General features: G+C 37.2%; 1 pseudogene across 1 annotated transcript; it reads left to right on the top strand.

Moving 5' to 3' along the window:
* Positions 1-4,446: 4,446 nt before the first annotated feature.
* LOC113617294 (AN1-type zinc finger protein 1 pseudogene) lies at positions 4,447-5,421 on the top strand (annotated as a pseudogene). Its single transcript, XR_003431570.1, has one exon. The product of XR_003431570.1 is annotated as an AN1-type zinc finger protein 1 pseudogene (transcript).
* Positions 5,422-6,895: the final 1,474 nt, after the last annotated feature.

The following is a 6,895-nucleotide window of genomic DNA, read 5'->3' as shown; positions in this document are numbered from 1 at the left end:
AAGCAATGAAGCAATCTAAGTGAGCTTCCTAGTATTCTTCACTTTAAATGCTCTAGAAAATGTATAATTAAAAATCACAAATTATAGGGACTTCCCCGGTGGCACAGTGGATAAGATTCTGCTCCCAGTGCAGGGGGCCCGGGTTTGATCCCTGGTCAGGGAACTAGATCCCACATGCATGCGTCAACTAAGAGTTCGCATGCCACAGCTACGGAGTCCGCCTGCTGCAACTAAGCAGCCCACGTGATGCAACTAAGGAGCTGGCAAGCCACAACTAAGGAGCTTCCCTGCAGCAACCAAGACCTGGCACAACCAAACAAAAATAAATAAATAAATACTTTAAAAAAACACAAATTATATCTTAAGAAAAAATTTAATGCTGACTAGATTTTTTTTTTTTTTTCGCGGTACGCAGGCCTCTCACTGTTGTGGCCTCTCCCGTTGCAGACCACAGGCTCTGGATGCACAGGCTCAGCAGCCATGGCTCATGGGCCCAGCTGCTCCACGGCATGTGGGATCTTCCCGGATCGGGGCACGAACCCGTGTCCCCTGCATCGGCAGGCGGACTCTCAACCACTGCGCCACCAGGGAAGCCCCTAGATTTTTTTAATACTGCTTTGAATTGCAGTTTCACAGAAAAAATATATTTATATTTAGGAGAAATGCACCTACATTTTTCTTTTAGTAATACTAAGCATAAATCATTAAGAGATACATCCATAAACATGACTGATCATAATTTTTAAAAAGAAAATATGTAAACATTTAATACAATAATCCCATAAGAAAGCAAACTCAGTAGGAAGTGAAAAATGAATGACTAGTATAATATTTACTATATAGTACCAAGTTAAGCTTTTCACTAAGTGATTGTTATTATAATTCACTCAAAACACTATGAACGGGCTTCCCTGGTGGCGCAGTGGTTGAGAGTCCGCCTGCCGATGCAGGGGACTCGGGTTCGTGCCCCGGTCCGGGAAGATCCCACATGCCGCAGAGCGGCTGGGCCCGTGAGCCATGGCCGCTGAGCATGCGCGTCCGGAGCCTGTGCTCAGCAACGGGAGAGGCCACAACAGTGAGAGGCCCGCGTACCGCAAAAAAAAAAAAAAAAAAAAAAAAACACTATGAACTTTATAAAAGCATACTTATGATCAAATATCACAACAGTAGATATAGTGAAGAAAGCATAATTGGATTTATATATCAAGAAATGCTTTAAACTAGAAGAAATTAACCTACTGTAAATTAGTAATTAGGATATTATTTCTAAAACATATTTCTTTTCTACTTGAGGTCTGATTTTGATGCCTGGAAACAGTCTTCAACATGCTATGATTCTATAGGATATACACAATCACAATGTCATAATCATAACAAAATGCCACCTTACTGAATAGAGAAATAGCCATCCTGCCACTCTTGATAGTGCCATCACATCCACAATTTAACCACTACCCATTTCTTAACAAAGGAAAGGAGATAATGAAGGTTACTAAAATTTAGATTTATAAAACTATACAAGACCGATTTCATTTGTTCCAGCAGTCTGCTTCTAGCAAGATTAATGTCAAATATACCCAAAAACTCAATGCAGTCAGAAGCAGAAAATAGGCCAATAACAGATAAAGCGATAGCAGTGAGTGAGGAATTTTCATAAATTCTTTCACAATAATCTTTTCACAATTTCCTGGGAGTTGGGAGAAGTCTGGTGTGAGGCTGAGGGAGCTAGCAGGCTGCTATTAATTAGCAAAATAATTTACTTGTAAATAAGAGCTTTAATGAACAAAGCTCAAGTCTACTGACATAGGTAAAACAAAACAAAACGTTTACATTTCTACTTTACAACTTGTGAAAGCTCTCAGCGTATGCTCCTATAGGACAAAGACAAATGTTTTATACTCTACAAGAGAGATATGAAAATAGAGAATTGCTTAAGTGAGTATCAGAGAAAATTCACAGAATCAACTGTCTATTCTTTGATGAAGAGGTACAAGGATCTCCATACTCCAGCTTATCAGGGGAGATGAAAATTTGCTAGACTAGAAAAAGAAAATAATACTGAAGAACTATAAGAAGTAAAAACTTCTGAGGCAATGGTGAAATAAAGACAATTTTTTTTTAATATGAAAAATGGAATACAAAAAACTGGCATTAAAAGAACAGTCAGTGAAGGGACTTTCACTTCCAGGCAGGATGGAGTAACAGAGACTGGATTTAACCTCAACTTGAAACACCCAAGAGAAAAAGAAAAAAATATATGAAGGAAAAAAAAAAAGGTTTTTAAGACACTGGATACCAGGTAATGAAGGACAATCATCTCAGAGAGATGGGAAACAAACTAGGTGAGCAGTTTATTGCCTTGAGAGAGTTTTCAACTGATGGTGTGGGTAGGGTGGGGCAGGATGTGAGATCCATAGAAAACCCATCAGACTCTCTTGGGTTGAGGAGACAAAGCTGAAGGTACAAGACAACTAGAATGTGCAGGACAGAGTACTGGAGAGGAGAAAGCTGGACAGAGTTGATATGCAGAGGGTTCCCTCTAGTATTCAGCAGAATACTGAGAGCACATGTATGGGAAGAAACTATCCTAGTCCAGGGAAAGAACCATCTGAAGGGATTAGAGGGACAGTGGCCAGTAAGACAACATGAAGGTGAAATAAAGAAGTTTTCAGACATTAAAAAAAAAAAAAGAAAGAATTCATCACCCAGAGCACCTGCACACATGTTATAGAAGTCCTTCAGGATAAAGGAAAATGATAACAAGTGAAAATAATGATTTATGCAAAACAATAAAGAACACCAGAAATGAGGAGATGGAGTTCAAGACCCACGGAGAAATATGTGTGATTTTTAAAAAATTATTTCAATCTCTTTAAAAGATAATTCACTGTTTAAACAAAAATAAAGAAGTATTGTGGAATTCATAAGTTGTGTAGAGGCAAAATGTATGCCAGCAATAATGCAAAGACCAGGTAAAGAGAAATGGAAGTATGCTATTGTAAATGTCTTATATGTGAAGTGATATCATGTCAAAGGTAGAATATGATAATGACTTACACCATGAGCCCTAGAGCAGCCTCCAAAATAGAAACAACAATAAAAAAGCCAAGAAAAAAAATAAAGTGGAATCATAGAAAATATTCAATTGATCTAAAAGAAGGCAGGAAAAGAGATCAAAGGGAACAAAAATAGATAAGAGAAAAAGAAAACAAGTAACAAGGTGATGATTTACAGCTAACTATATTAATAATCTCACTAAATATAAATAGGATAAACATTGCAATTAAAAGGAAAAGATGATCAGATCTGATACAAAAAGCAAAAACCAATTAAATACTGCCTACAAGAAACACACTTTAAATATAAACGCTAATAGGCTAAAAGAAGATTGAAAATGATATATTATGCCCATACTAATCAAAGGATAGCTGGAATGGATACATGAATAACAGTGCAAATAGATTTCACAGTGAAGAATATTATCTGAGATAAAGAAGGTTATTTCTTAGTGATAATGGGGTAAATTCATCAACAGCACTTAAAAATCTCAAATAATTAATCACAAAAATAGAGTATCAAAATGCCTGAAACAAAAACTGATAGAACTGCAAGGAAAAATACACAAATCCACAATTATGCTCAGAATAATTAATATGCTCTCAATTATGCTCTCAATAATTAATAGAACAAATAGAAAATCAAGAGTATTGCAGACTCAAACAACACTATAAACAAACTTGACCTAATTAAAATTTATAGAACCTCTTGCCAATAACAGTAGGCTACACATTCTTTCAAAGTTCACATGGAACATTTATCACGATAGACCAGATCCTGAGCCATGAAAAAAGTTTCAATAATTTTTAAAAGATTCAAGTCATACAAAATATGTTCTCTGGGGCTTCCCTTGTGGCGCAGTGGTTGAGAGTCCGCCTGCCGATGCAGGGGATGCGGGTTCGTGCCCCGGTCCGGGAAGATCCCACATGCCGCGGAGCAGCTGGGCCCGTGAGCCATGGCCGCTGAGCCTGCGCGTCCGGAGCCTGTGCTCCACAACGGGAGAGGCCACAACAGTGAGAGGCCCGCGTACAGCAAAAAAAAAAAAAATGTTCTCTGATCACAATGGAATTAAATCAGAAATCAATAACAAAGATATCTGGAAAATTTCCAAATGTGTGAAAACCAAATAACACAGCTCAAATAACCCATAGGTCAAAAACAAAATCAAAAGGAAAATAAGAAAGTATTTTGAACTGAATGAAAAACAAAACATCAGAATTTGTAGGATGCTACTAAAGCAGTGCTTATAACATGCCTGTATTAAAAAGAAGAAAGGTCTCGAATCAGTGACTTCAAGTTTTTTTTATTTTTATATAAAAAAAACTTTATTTTTCAGTTTCTTTCTTTCTACCATAAGAAACTGAAAAATAAAGAACAAGTTAGCTCGCGGCGCTGGGAGATGGCGGAGTTGGACATTGGGCGGCACTGCCGGGTGGAACAGTGCCGGCAGCGAGATTTTCTTCCATTTGTATGTGATGGTTGTTCAGGAATATTTTGCCTTGAACACAGGAGCAGGGAGTCACATAGCTATCCTGAGGTTACTGTAATTGAGAGACTGAAGTCAGATACACATACATCTTACCCATGCTCATTCAAGGACTGTGCTGAAAGAGAGCTTGTGCCAGTTATGTGTCCTTATTGTGAGAAGAATTTTTGCCTGAGACATCGTCATCAGTCAGATCATAAATGTGAAGAACTGGAAATCCCTAAGTCTCGTATGGCTGCCACTCAGAAACTTGTTAAAGACATTATTGATTCCAAGAGAGGAGAGACAGCAAGTAAACGACGGAAAGGTGCAAAAAATAGTGAAACAGCTGCAAAGTTAGCATTGATGAAATTAAAGATGCATGCTAATGGAGATAAATCATTGCCACAGACGGAAAGAATTTACTTTCAGGTTTTCTTACCTAAGGGGAGCAAAGAGAAGAGTAAGCCAATGTTCTTTCGCCAGCAGTGGAGCATTGGAAGGGTCATAGACTTTGCAGCTTCTTTAGCCAGTCTTAAAAATGACAATAACAAATTAACACCTAAGAAATTGAGATTATGTCATAGTACTTCAGGAGAAGCCTTACCCTTGGATCATATTTTGGAAACCTGGATTGCTAAGGAGGATTGTCCTTTATACAATGGTGGAAGTATTATCTTGGAATATCTGAATGATGAAGAACAGTTTTTAAACAATGTTGATTCTTACTTGGAATAGTCATTCAGGGAGTCAAGCTAGAAATCACGAGGAAAATTCATTGTTAATCAAATTCTTTTACTACAAATACTATGTATTTTTTATTTTTAAAACTTGCTTTTTATTTCATATTATGTCATAATTTACATTATCAGTCTTCTATTAAATTGGATTTGAATTTTTGTGTTTTCAGGTTTAACTATGAACTGACATTTAGCAAATTCTCTTATCTAATTAACTTTTATTAGGTTATGCTATAATAACAACAACAAAGATATATTTCTCATTTGGCTAATGTCGGCTTTGATTGGCTGTGACTCTGCTCCATGTTGTCTTTACTCCAGAATCTAATATGAAGGAATGACCCTTTTTGGGGACATTGCCATTCTTATGGCAGAAGAAAGAGATGGCTCTTAGAAGATAACATGTCTCACTTTTGCTTTACGCAAGACACATGACCAAGCCTACCATCATGGAGCCTTAGTATCCACCTACATCATGATGTATAAATTGATGTGTATACATGAACCATAGAAACTTAGAGGTCATCTCACTCACTCTTCAAAGTTTGTGGATGAGGAGTCTCAGGCCTAGGAAGGGAAAATTATTTTCTTGTTGTCACCTAAGTGCTTTGGGGCATATCTCTGATTAAAAAACTCCCTCCAGTAGGATTCACCATTTTATCTGTATCATATAGTACAGATAAGAAGAAAGATGGGATAGCTAAACTACATTACAAGTCCTTTATATATATACCAAAGCAAAACACATGCCAAAAGTAACTACATTTTACCAACACATTAAAATTAATGCTCCTGACTGATGTATTCTATCTATACTCAGCAAAGTACTACTATAGAGAAGAAATAGAAGTTATTTCTGTTTGTTATTTGTCCCTTTCCTACTTTGCGATAGACAGGGATAGTGGCTTTAGGTTTAATTAAAGGAATAAACTCACAGTGTTTATTTCATCTCTAATTCTTTCTTCATATTATTTTCATGCAGTGAATGGAGATAACTTCTGACTTCTATCAGCTGCTTATACATTCATTTATTAACCTAGTATTCAAGTACCTACTAAATGTAAGGATTTGATTCTAACTGCCGTGGTGGATACAATGAAGAGATGTATACGTACTTAAAACTATAATACAAAGCAGCGTGGCAAGTGCCAAAGAATATATAGTAAGTATAGCTATGTTCTAATAGCTCTTTTATCAGAAACCATAAGACCAGAAGTAGAAATAATATTTAAATATATTCCCAGATACCAGAAAGTTTTAATACAAATACCTTAGCATCTGCATAATTACTTGCACAGGGTAGATGACCAACACATGTCTCATGAATTGAACTGAAGCTAAATATACCGGAAAAAATACCAATGCGGGTTGAAAAGAAGGGAAGTAAGGCGAACAGAGATTGAGCTACACTTGAGACTAAAGAAGAGGTCCTGTCAACGATTAGAAAAGAGACAAAGCAGCATGGAGGGAAGGACTTATGTCATGTGGTCCCAGATAGTGGAGCAAACTAGTCTGTAAGAGACACAGGTGCTAGCATTCTTGGAGGCTCTATGGACGGGAGATCCGGCCTGAGAAGTCTCCTAAAGAGAACAAGATTGTGGGCACGAGAGGAAGTACCCCCAGTGTCTCGTTT

The sequence above is a fragment of the Aethalodelphis obliquidens genome, unplaced genomic scaffold (genome assembly GCF_003676395.1).
Source record: "Aethalodelphis obliquidens isolate GAN/ISIS:26980383/991018 unplaced genomic scaffold, ASM367639v1 scaffold4, whole genome shotgun sequence".
NCBI lineage: Eukaryota > Metazoa > Chordata > Mammalia > Artiodactyla > Delphinidae > Aethalodelphis > Aethalodelphis obliquidens.
The sequence above is the reverse complement of the archived record's forward strand: the minus strand, read 5'-3'. Positions and strand labels throughout refer to the sequence as shown.